The following is a 12,858-nucleotide window of genomic DNA, read 5'->3' on the forward strand; positions in this document are numbered from 1 at the left end:
TGCATCATATTACCAAACTACCCATAATTAAATATTTAAATATCCACACAATGTAATATATATTTTTATATCAACTAATATTACGCACATATATGGCAGAGTTCGTTGATATCTAATTGGAGCAAAGAAAAGAATGTCGAAATAACGATAGCAATTTACTTTTTAAATATGCCATATTGTTATGAGACCGTTTACATCATTGTCAATTGCCTGCTTGAAATTCTTTAAACAAAATAGGACTGGATTTCATAGGATTGGATTTCATCCAAATAATTTTGGATCATAGGAATGCATTTCAGTGTTTTGCGTAGCTGAGACGTGAAATTTGTTGGTTTGATTTTGCTTTAACTCTTATTATCACTTAGCAAGCGAATATAATCGTTGATCTCAAAATTGCACAAGAACGAGCTAACATGTAATGTTGTTTTGCTGACGGAGTATTTTATAAATCAATTTGAATCGATCTATTACAATTTAATTACACTATTAAGAATGTAGTTTCGTAGTACTTTCGCCAAACCACCATTGGATTAAAAAGAGAGAAGACATAACCATGCGAAACATACCACAACCACCTGGACGTGTAACGAAGGCCGCAATGAAAAAGAACAAAATTGTTACAGTTTTACCATTATTGTTAGAGTTACAAACAGCAGTAACTCCAAGTGGTAACATTTGACTTGCAACCTTCACAGGTGTAATGTGTATAAACATAGTAGCTAATGTCAAATGTCATATTTATAAGTTTAACACTTGTAAATGTAAAGAATATCCGTAACGACACGACCGAAATTGATATTTGATAGGAACAGGGAGCTGCTGATAGGGGCTTCACAAGTTACGTATTATAAAAAAAATAATAATAAAACCAAACAAGTGAAATGACGACGACGATAAGTTCAAAGGTACAATAACAAGTTATGTTGACTTCAGTGCGGGGTTCATGAATGTAGGGTGTGAATTTTACAAATGTTCATGAAGAATGTCTGCAATGCAATTTCCTGGATTACCATCTTTTATTTATAAATTTGATTACCAATGCATGGTCCGCAATTTTCTATCAATTCTGAAGAAGAAGAAGAAGAAAAACCATCATCATCATCATCATCATCATCATCATCATCATCATCTTCATCATCATCATCATCATCATCATCATCATCATCATCATCATCATCATCATCATCATCATCATCATCATTATCATCATCATCATCATCATCATCATCATCATCATCATCATCATCATCATCATCATCATCATCATCATCATCATCATCATCATCATCATCATCATCATCATCAGTGCATGGTATCTTTGACTGTACAGGTTCTAGCTTGACAAATCACTTCGTGTTTTTACTTCAACTATCTGTCACATTTTCAGCTGGTAATGCAATAGCGAATATGATTTTCATTTACAACCATATTTGCATAATCACTTGATTCGTCTACTGTGCCAATCAAATTTGAAGTGCTAGCTTTGCTCTGCTGACGATACAGGTTATAAAATGATTTGGAAATCGTAGATGTCTATAAAAGGACAAGCATACGCTACAGAACCATACTGCGTAATACATTTTTGAATAAAGAAAATAGTGACTTTCCTTCACCTAGAAATTACGACTCCCTATATTTCCGGTAATTTAACAAATGTAAATAGGTTTAAATTAAAGCAGCAACAAAGGCTTCTTATTAAAGAGCTTAAGGAGTTGACAAATCAATATTCTCATGCCACATATTAGGAAAATGGAAATCTGACCCTGCTTCGCAAAATGGGTTAAGAATTGAAAACAAAGTGCACAAGCAGTTTAAACAAAAGCACAAATTATGCACTAATTAATAGATTTAAATACTTTTGCACTCGTTGGGATCTGCGAGAAAGACCGAAAGAGAAATAAGAAAACATACAATATTATAATATCCTTGTTGACGTTACCAATTTTTGGCTTAAGAAGGGTGATTTTAACACTACAATAACTAATATTTGCTTCATACCATACTGCTTATACGTGCAATTTTTGTATTTGTCAAACATTTAATATACATTTTTTACACAATCTATCAGGATATTTTAACAATTTTGTATGAAGCAGCACGACAAAAGAAGTACATAAATTCATCTTTTCATACAATATTGAAGAAATATCTTATTTATATGGATGCCGTAAAGTTAAGTCAAACATTTGGAATGTTACATATTCTGCTGTTTTGCCATTTTCAAACCATCTAAAGTTAAAGTCAAATGGTAAACTTAAAAAGTAATACTACTATTAAAATTAGTTACGGTAACAAATACTTTACGCACTCAAGTCACAGAGTTTGTAGGCGTCTGTCAGAATCAAGAGAAATATTTAAAAAGTTGTATCAGAGATTTCCTATTTGAGGGTGGGGATGGATGGGATGAGGGGGGGGGGGCTGATAAGAAAGTACATTATTTTTTATTGGTTTTGAGATTTATATTAAAGGCAAAAATGGAAAACGATATCCATAGCTTCCCCCCCCCCTCCCCCTCCCTGTCACTATCACACCACGACACAGACACCCGAGCACAAGGTGTTTATTTAGTAAATTAACATTAAAAAAATTATGAAACGCACATCCATTCCCGGCTCCATATACTCCAATTTGAAATTTAATGAACAGATTATGTTTCGTTTGCAAATCTTTGAAATTCATATTAGTAAGCTGCATGGTGAGTGTTAGGTATACTGGTGTAGTAGATTGCACTGTTTTTAGGCACGATATTTAATAACTTATTTAATAACATATAGGAAAAATCACACTTAACGTTAGATGACTTGAGGTAAACTTTTAGTCTTCATATGTCATAGTTCCAAAATATGAGACATAATAAAATAATGTCTTAAGCTATTCCTGGTTTTCAGATTATTCAGTTCCTTAATTGCTAATTCTCTTTAATTATCCTTATAGGGCTAAATTGATAATGACGCCGGCTTCTCAGTGCATGTCTAAATCGTGAGATGAATGCATTGCTTTACAAATTCTAATAACCCGACGAAAGCATGTTATTTTTATACAAACAATAGAGCAACCTCGGTTGACATCCAACACCATTGACAAATTGCATTGTGGCATGTTAATTGAGTCGATAAAAGCCTTATGGTAGCATACGACTATTAAAAGCCCCATTGACTTACACACTAAATCTCAAAAGTAATGTGGTCTCTAGGTCTAGATAGAAGTTTTCACTAGCTAAACGCTACCCATTACTGGATAGCTGACAAGTTGGCCTTTCATGGCACCCTCAATTTTCCTTACCATGACTTTGCAGATTGTTTTGCTACCAGAGCCTGAAGTTTTCGTCACGTGTAAATAAACCTCTTTACCCCTGTCGTAAATTTTCGTAGGCTGCTCCTGGGAGGGCTAAACTGGTCCAAAATTGCCGCAATTGACCCAATGTTTGCACCAAATGTGCTTCCATTCAAGCCACAAAAGAGCAAATCCTAATTGATAACATAGCAAAACAAATTGTTGTCCTGCTCCTAATTGGCACTTTTCCTGAAGGAGAACACTTGGGCGGATTGATATAGACGCCAACAGGAGTATGCCACTTTAAGTTTCCTTTTGAGTTTTGTGTTGCATCTGAGGAAGTGACCTTATGATCTGTTAAACTTTGTAGCCCAGTCACTTTAACTGATGATCCTCATGTGTTAGACTTAGTAGCCCAGTCACTTTAACTGACGATCCTCATGTGTTTAAAAGGCATTTTTACTTCATTAACAGTGCCTAGCAATTACAACATGGAGTGAGAGTAGAGCATTTTAACGATCTGCAGCCAATCAAAATGAACTATGTGTCTTAAGTCATCCTTTAAAACAAAGAAAACGACTACAAAGACAAGTAATTAATATTTACATACCGCATTTGTCAAACTGATCTGAAGACAGTTGTAAATGAGGGGGAAATGAATGTATTGAAGTCACCGTAAAACTATTGCTAGGGCGATACAATCGCATTGCTAATACAACTCAATACAAACATTACTGCCATGAACATAAAATATCCGACATTAATTTCCACAAAGTGCAAACAATATTTGTGGCATTATATTGACGTAAAGAAATGACAAGCTAAATTCGTGAATTCATGCTTTGTATGGTGAAGAATAAACAATATTTGTGGTGTACAAAGATTGTGACCTTATGTACAGCACATAAAGATTGCCGAGGTTATAACTATACCAGATAACGGTGGAAACAATTAACAATTGTAGTGGAAAGTTATATAGACGTTGTTTAAGAGCATTGGACGTACTACAACAAATTCTACATTTCAATGTTTTTCACTAAAACGGCCAAAACAGCACTATATGAATACAATTTTTTTTCTTCAATTCTTCGACAAAATGGTACTTTGAACTCGCCCGACCTTTTTCTGAACAAATGGATTTACCAAGGGGATAGAATGAAGGAGTGAACTTTTTATTTACCGTATGGATTTACCAAGGGGATAGAATGAAGGAGTGAACTTTTTATTGACAAGAAGGGCATTTACAATTTATGAACAAGAAATCTTCTCTTTCTTTTTTCTTAAAGATAGCGTTGGATGGGATTAAGTTGCCTAATCCATGTCATGAATGATAAAAATTAAAGACAATATACGCACTTCTTAGGCAGCTTAATGGGAACTCTGTTAGGATCAAGACAAAAGAGGGTTACAGAATAATTGTAATTGTTTACTTTTCAAGTATTTCAATCTTTGGATAATTACTTTCATGCTATCATGCATTTCATTATATGTAATAACCAAAAATGCTATTAAGTATTGGAGGGCGTTGTGGTCAAGTGGTTAAGGCAGTGGACTTGTGATCTAAGGATTACAGGTTCGAGCCCTGGCCAGATCGTGCCAGATCAGCGTGATCAGCGTTGTGTCCTTGGGCAAGGCGCTTTATCTCCATTGCCTCTCTTCACCCAGGTGTATAAATGGGGACCTGCGAGGTAACTTGTAAATATAGTTGCGTGCGCCGGTTTGTGGCTGCACCCTATGGGAAGTCCCCCGGGGGACACGTGGTTGTGGTGCACTGTGGTGCCCCAGGAGAGATTGATTGAATTGTGCACACTTTGGTGTGTGGGTGTGACAAGTTACCAATGACCAGAGGTTAAGTTGTAAAGTCGTGTGAGGAGGCATTAGCCTCATACAAGACTGTAAACCTTCAACTTTTAATTTTTAAGTATATTAAGTTATACAACAGGTTGTATGTCAACATCGATGAACTCATTGTGTATCATTATACTTTAACTGAAAAGCCTCTGCTTATTTGTACCACCTTATAGCCTCTGCATAGCGTTCTAAATCAATTGCATTTTGTTTACACTCAAATCACTGATGCGACGCTCTCTTCAAAATTCTGACCTATTCATTCTCCACTGCAAACAAGTGAAAGTACTTTGCAGTAGGCCTCAACTGTACAGTTAATGACAACGGCAACTTTCGTACAGATTTTTGTATGCACAATAGGCTAGGCTATACTCACATCTGCTATGAAAGTGCGGTAGGTCTGGAGTGTTCATATGACATATGTTTTGAAAAGTAAGACCCTTTGTCAAGGTTTTATGACTCTGTTGCTATGCTAACGCAACAAACTATTGATACCGTTTCTGTCTGAGGTTACTTAATGTCAGGAAATAATATCAGATTGCAGATATCATCCAACTACGTTAGTTATATGACATGTTACAGGAGTGTACCTATACCAAGTTTGAAGTACATCTCCCTTATATTAGGGGTTAGAGAGTTTGCGGCACAATATAAACATTGAAAATCGTATACGTTTAGTTGGATTTCATTGGTTGGTTAGATCACATTTGATCATTAATCACGTGACATTGACGTGTTACGTTAATATGAAATAGATATTGATAGTCCGGTTTTTTAACGTGCAGTTGATAGTTACTTCCTTTAAGGCATTACTGCACGCTAATAAAGGTCATAAATGAAATGTGCGGCTTTAATAACCTTTGAAATCATCCCGGGAGGGACGACAGCCATGCACCAGCATACACACACTACGTGTAAACTAACTCTGCGTTTTGTTTTAAGAGGTGTTCACGACACACTTTTTTTTCTCAAGAAATATGACCAAGTCTTCACCTTAAACTTCATTCACCACGTGATCATTGACGCGTGATCCTAACTAACCCAACATAAATATTGAAAGCCTGATTTCTTACGTGGCAATAAGTAATCCTGTCGGCCCGTATGGCACGTTCGCACGTGACCAATTTCTCCATTGAACACGTGACCCTCGATGCTTTAGGATATTTGATAACTGATGCAACATAAACATTACTTTATGAATTCTTACATGGGCCTTTGACACTACATAATGGCTACATTTCTCAATTTAATGTCCTTTGACCTATTACCTGTAACCCGTTGACGTCATAGGTCACGGAGACACAAAAGATCATGCCTGGGCACATACCCTCGAAGTGTGAATTTCGTTATCGACACTTTTCTTGTCACACACACAATTACACACAATACTTTTATACCCCAATTATTATTGTGTTATCTATGTGGTACTCCCGTCAATGTACAGTAACACGCGGAACGCCAGGTCAGTCCCACCATGGGTGTGACTGTAGGTGGGCGGCAATTAAAAAAATGCCAATGAAGTCCAAATATTGTCAGTATATTTAAATATATGGATGAGGGCGGATGAGATTGACGCAGGGGCCACGGAGCTCCAACCACCCCCCCCCCCCATCACCCTCGTCCTGTGTTCAACCTTAACAGTTAACCTATATCAGTTAACGTCTGTTACATTTTCTGTCCTGATACTTATATTGAATACCTATACTTTATATCATTATGCATGTGCTGTAGTTCTGTAGTTCAAACATTAACAAATAACTACCTTTCAGGCTATATGTAAGGCATTCTTCGTTGTTGTTTCACGACAAGCCGATCACGAACACTATATAAACTGAGTCTACCAGCTTTTGAACAGAACCGCTATATGAATGGTCAATATCTAACCTAAAATGGTCACAAGTACAGGCAATCCATGGACGGAGTTGCAGTTATCATCCCATTGCATGACCGCTAAGATATCATCACTTTGACTCATATAACGATGACGAAAACGAGGATTTGGGGCATAATTGTGTGAAAAAATGTAAACTACTACAGAACTTTCTGGCTAATAGACTTCAAACTTGGTGGGAATGTGCCTCCATGCATGGTATATGTAATGCCTCCGTGCAATATGACAAACTACTCCTAATTTGTATACCTCAACCTTGATGGGTTTTTGTTATGAGATGGGTTTGGTCACGAGATGTAGTGCCTATAGTACGTGATTATTGATCAATGCAGGTCAATGGGTCAAACTTGGCCAAGTTTTTGCTCATGTCAAATAATGGCGAACATGTGTCGCAATTGTCTCTTAAATCTTAAATGAATATTGCGGTGGGTGCAGTTGATTGCTTACCACATTTTGCTGGAAAGTTTACCTTAACTAACCAACAAGTTTAATTCATAAGAAGAAAAAACCCTTCACGTTTGCCGTTATGCACAAACCAAAGCGACACACATAGCTCAAACTTGCCTTACCCATACACGAAGTATCAGTGACAGTTTGAAGGAATTGTATAAATTAATGTGTAGATCGAATTAATTAACATAAAATGTGAAAGTTTATTAGGTCATTGAAGTTTAAGGCCCATTTATTTCAAACTTGGTGAGTGTATGACTATCAAAATGACCCGAAATTAAGGGGTCATATACCCAATTTGACCTGCATCTCCATGGATTGACAACTTCTTAAGCCCGTTAATATGATGGGCATGCTAGCAAGGCATACCCCAATAAAAATGAGCTGGAGCGCGCGCACTTTCTTTCTCTCTAAATATTTCCACCTGTGGCCTCGTGTTCTGAATTGGGACAGCTTGTTTGTATAGCGGCATAGCACACATAACGTTATATCAAAGGACCGTTTACCTTTTAACTTTTAAATATCGAAGTTTCACTGACATGGAATTGACCATGAAACAACTCAAATAAACCACCATAAATGTGAGCAAAGACGGTATCTATGTAAAAATTATATATATTAGCTTAAAGACAGAGTAATTAAGAGGAAACTTACTTATGCATTCAAGCGCATAGCAGCCAGTCAGTGTCATCAACAAGAACGCGTACAGTTTCATGATTTCTGTCTCGAATGGTATGTCGACCTGTAGACAAATAGAAGATAAAACGTGGAATCGTTATTGATGGCCATTATTACTTTTTCGTATACGTTAGGGAGAAGAAATAAATATAAATAAAAAACATATAACGTTGGGCTTTATGTGTTAATGCGTTAGTAGTATACGTGGGGCAGCTTGAAGCCAGTTTAGATTACCATGCAATTGAAGAACCTTGTGTGCATATTGAATTACTGATGAGTTAATGTTTGGATTCACTGATCGGAAGATCTATAGCTGCTGTCCTAGCTAAATATCAACTGTGTTGGAGATGTGTGTGCGCGCAATAAGTCCCACCAAATACGATGGTGCTTATAATACTAACCTTCTTGCAATACTTGAAACACCTGCATGGTGTTAATACAGTCAAGTGATGTAGTATTTACACAGGCGTACGGGACCATTTCAGTTTGGGAGGGGGGCAGAAACTTTTGTGCCCGAAAGTTCCCGTGACACTATCTAAGCGGAGCGCCACCATCGGTTGGCGCGTAGCGTACAAGATTTTTTTTTTGGCAAAAGGTGCCTCTCAGATTGCCGGAAATGGCCCTTCTGAGGCCTTGCAAGTTGCATTTAAACATTTTTTATTTTATAATCTCACGTTTTAGAAAATTACACTTCCCCAAAAATTTGGTAAATTAGAAGAAGAAAAAATGGTAACATCACTTTCAAGGGGAAAAATAGGACAGTTTATTTTGTAAGCTCCTATTTAGTTACCGTATTTATTGTTTTAACACAGTACTCATCTACCTCCAGAAAAACATACATTGTTCATCGACACGTAGGCGGGATAATGTCGCTGTGTCGGGTAAGACTGCAATTTGTCTCACAAAAAAGTATATAAAATCACAAAGAATATGATAAACCTGTACTTCTATAGGCTTGTAGGCACCCCCCCCCCCTCCCCCACCATCCATGAACAAGAAAACGTTTCTTATATACACTCATGTCGGGGATGTCAAGGTATATAGTTGACTAGTTAGGAAAAAAATTGATAGTGCAAAAGCGTGGTAGCCCACAAGAGCTGCGCTTACGGTGGTGTTACATGGAAATATTCTGGCAACATGATGCTAAATAAAGAAAAGCAGAAGGCCTATATTAATATTAATGTCACAAAACAAATATCAAAAAACGCTCTCCACAGAATTGTCGGGCAAAAATTTGAAAAAGATTCGGGCAAGCTATTGCATATTTATATATACATATATATTTTGTTCTCCTCTTAGGCTGCCCGAATTTTTCAGGACTTTTGCCCGAATTTCTTGTCCTCTGGAAATTTGGGGGGCAGTCTGCCCCCCCCCCTGCCCCCCTCCCGTCTCGTACGCCTATGAGTATTTACATGTAGCTGAATACACATCCATCTGACTTAGAGATGTATGCGGTTATACCCATAGCTTCTAGACCTATGTAGCTTCTTACCAGTTCCAATACCTCCCATTACAGAAAAATGTTTTGTCCAAAGAATTTATAAAATAATATTAAATTGACTTGAAGGGCTAAAGAAACATTATTGCTTTAAGTACTCCAACTACTCTTTTATAGGTGTAGACTTTATGATACCATCTGATTGGCTAACATATACTACAAAAATTCAGCTCTAATTAGCAAGCGTTGCCATGCATGGTTGTAGTTTGTACGCGTCTAAGATTGAAGATTGTACACGTCTAATTAGCAAGCGTTGCCATGCATGGTTGAAGATTGTACGCGTAGTGGAATCACCGTACTCCGCATACACAAAGATTGTACGCGTAGTGGAATCACCGTACTCCGCATACACAAAGATTGTACGCGTAGTGGAATCACGCGTACTCCGTACAAAGAGATTGTACGCGTAGTGGAATCACCGTACTCCGCATATACAAAGATTGTACGCGTAGTGGAATCACCGTACTCCGCATACACAAAGATTGTACGCGTAGTGGAATCACCGTACTCCGCATACACAAAGATTGTACGCGTAGTGGAATCACCGTACTCCGCATACACAAAGATTGTACGCGTAGTGAATCACCGTTTGCCGCATACACAAAGTGGAATGATCACGGTACGTGAGAGAAAAAAGAAATTCGTCTATACTTCCAACGTTACAAAATAGACTATTTAAAATCATTAAAAAAGTTATCTATCTTTTACCAGCCTACATTAGTGAAACATTCATGCACCAGAAGAAAGCAAATGAATGTTGTATCTCTCCGACCATACCATGTAATAATCACACATATATGAATATTTATCATTCTGAATAAGAGCGTTGGTTGCTGCAAATGATTCTATAATTAAGTGATTTATTCATTCATCCATTTATTCATTCAATCATTCTTTCACAATTCCTAAAGAGAACCTGATGGGCTGAAAGGGGGTGTAGGCGGTTTTACACTATCTAACGCAACGTAGTCGCCAAGAACCTGAAGTATTTTTAAGGGAGGGCCCGAGGAACATGAACTTATAGCATGCTCCTCATGGTGAAACATAATTGCACCTATTAGGTGAATTGAGTGTACTGTTAATAGTAGGAGAGACTAGCGTAGGTTCTTATGACCAGCTAGACCGGTTATGACCAACTGAAAAAGAACATTAGTTAATGAAGGAAATGGAACATTATTCAGGTTGGGGGAAAAAAAAACATTTGTTAAACCAAAATACAGAAAATGTTTTGTTTTGTGGTCAAATGTGAAGAAATCATAAGAAGATTCACTAATTATAACTTTGATGCTTGTTAAATATGTCGGTTTAATACATCATTTCTATTACTAACCTGCTATTAAGGCGATTGGCAATATTTTCACTAGAAACACTAGTTTTTTCACTTCAAAATTTCCCGAATTTGTGTTCAGAAAATACTTGAAAGTTGGATTGAAATAACTATGAATGCCACGTTTAAGAGGATATTACAGTGTCATGTTATAGCCACCTTTTCGCTCTGAAGGGTTTTCAGTGAAATGAACTATATGATAAAAAAACAACGTTTGCAATTGTGAGACAATATTTACATCTATTAACTAATACACAGTAAATTATATAAGTGCATAACTTTTGCTCTTAAACTGCCTGTGCACTTTTTACATTTCTAAACCCATTTTTGCGAAGCACGGTCACTTTTCCATTTTCCTAATATATGGAATGAGAATATTGATTTATCAACTCCTTAAGCTCTTTAATAATAAGCTTCTATTGCATATTTTATTTAATCTTGTTTAATTATTTTTTAACTTACCTGAAATATAAGAAGTCGTAATTTCTTGGTGAACGAAAGTCACTATTTTCTTAATTCAAAAGTGTGTCGCGCAGTAAGGTTTTGTAAGTCTGTAAAGTATGCTTGTTCTCTTATAGACATCTGCGATTACCAAATCATTTATAACCTGTCAAATTTGATTGGCCAATAAATCAATCATGCTGCAAATATGGATTGGAAATAAGAAACCATATTCGCCATAGCATTACCAGCAAAAACGTGACTGATATTTCAAATAAATGCACAGAGTTGTCTGTCAAAGTAGAACATGTACAGATAGGATGGTAACAGTTAGATGATGATGATGACGACGACGACGACGACGACGACGACGACGACGAGGAGGTGGAGGGGGAGGAGGGGGAGGAGGAGGGGAAGGAGGGGGCAGAGGGGAGGAGGAGGGGAAGGAGGGGAAGGAGGGGGAGGAGGGGAGGAGGGGAGGAGGGGAGGAGGGGAGGAGGGGAGGAGGGGAGGAGGGGGAGGAGGAGGAGGGGAGGGGGAGGAAGAGGTGGAAGAAGAGGAAGAGGAGAATGACGACGACGCCGCCGCCGACGCCGAAGACGACGGCGACGATGACGACGATGACGATGACGATGATGACGATGACGATGACGAAACGACGACGACGATGTTGATGACGATGATATTGATGATGATATTCATATTGATGTTGATATTGATGATGATATTGATGATATTCTTATAACTTAACTTAACTAGCTGAAACTGACAATGTTAATGATGATGTTAATGATGATGACGATCATGATATTGATGATGATCATGATATCGACGATGACAATGACGACGACGTAGGTGGTAATTGGAACAAGACCAAAAGGTTATGAAACAAAATGAGTTACTTCCAGGGGCATCGAGGGCCAGGTTGTGCTCCGGGGACATTTACTGTGCGTCACGATGCCACATTTTAAGTATATTATGTAAATTAGAACATCTTATTCCCTATCTCATATTTTCCGGGCCTCCAAACCGACCTCGGGTCCGGACCTGAAGCGCTTAGACCCCTTGTCGTCGGGCCCAGCTGCTTGAAACTAAGACACAGGTTGTGGATTACAATCAGCTTCTGATTGTAGGCTACATTGTAGAAGCAATGCATGATTAATGCATGTTCAATACAAGAACAACATTATGTTCAACACACTTCCAATACGGAAAGGATCAATGATTAAACAAAATGGGTTTGGTGGTGGCTATCCATCCATCCATCCATCCATCCATCCATCCATCCATCCATCCATCCATCCATCCATCCATCCATCCATCCATCCATCCATCCATCCATCCATCCATCCATCCATCCATCCATCCATCCATCCATCCATCCATCCATCCATCCATCCATCCATCCATCCATCCATCCATCCATCCATCCATCCATCCATCCATCCATCC

At 37.8% G+C, this 12,858-nt stretch overlaps 1 long non-coding RNA gene across 1 annotated transcript; it reads right to left on the minus strand.

The window, feature by feature from the left end:
* Positions 1-831: 831 nt before the first annotated feature.
* On the minus strand, positions 832-11,554 carry LOC139966610 (uncharacterized). Its single transcript, XR_011792715.1, has 7 exons — positions 11,428-11,554; positions 8,117-8,204; positions 4,630-4,653; positions 3,884-3,901; positions 2,309-2,332; positions 1,857-1,874; positions 832-1,066 (listed from the first exon to the last, which is right to left on the minus strand). It is a non-coding gene; the product is annotated as an uncharacterized lncRNA (long non-coding RNA).
* Between the last annotated feature and the right edge of the window lie 1,304 nt (positions 11,555-12,858).

This window comes from Apostichopus japonicus, chromosome 4 (genome assembly GCF_037975245.1).
Source record: "Apostichopus japonicus isolate 1M-3 chromosome 4, ASM3797524v1, whole genome shotgun sequence".
In the NCBI taxonomy this organism is placed as follows: domain Eukaryota; kingdom Metazoa; phylum Echinodermata; class Holothuroidea; order Aspidochirotida; family Stichopodidae; genus Apostichopus; species Apostichopus japonicus.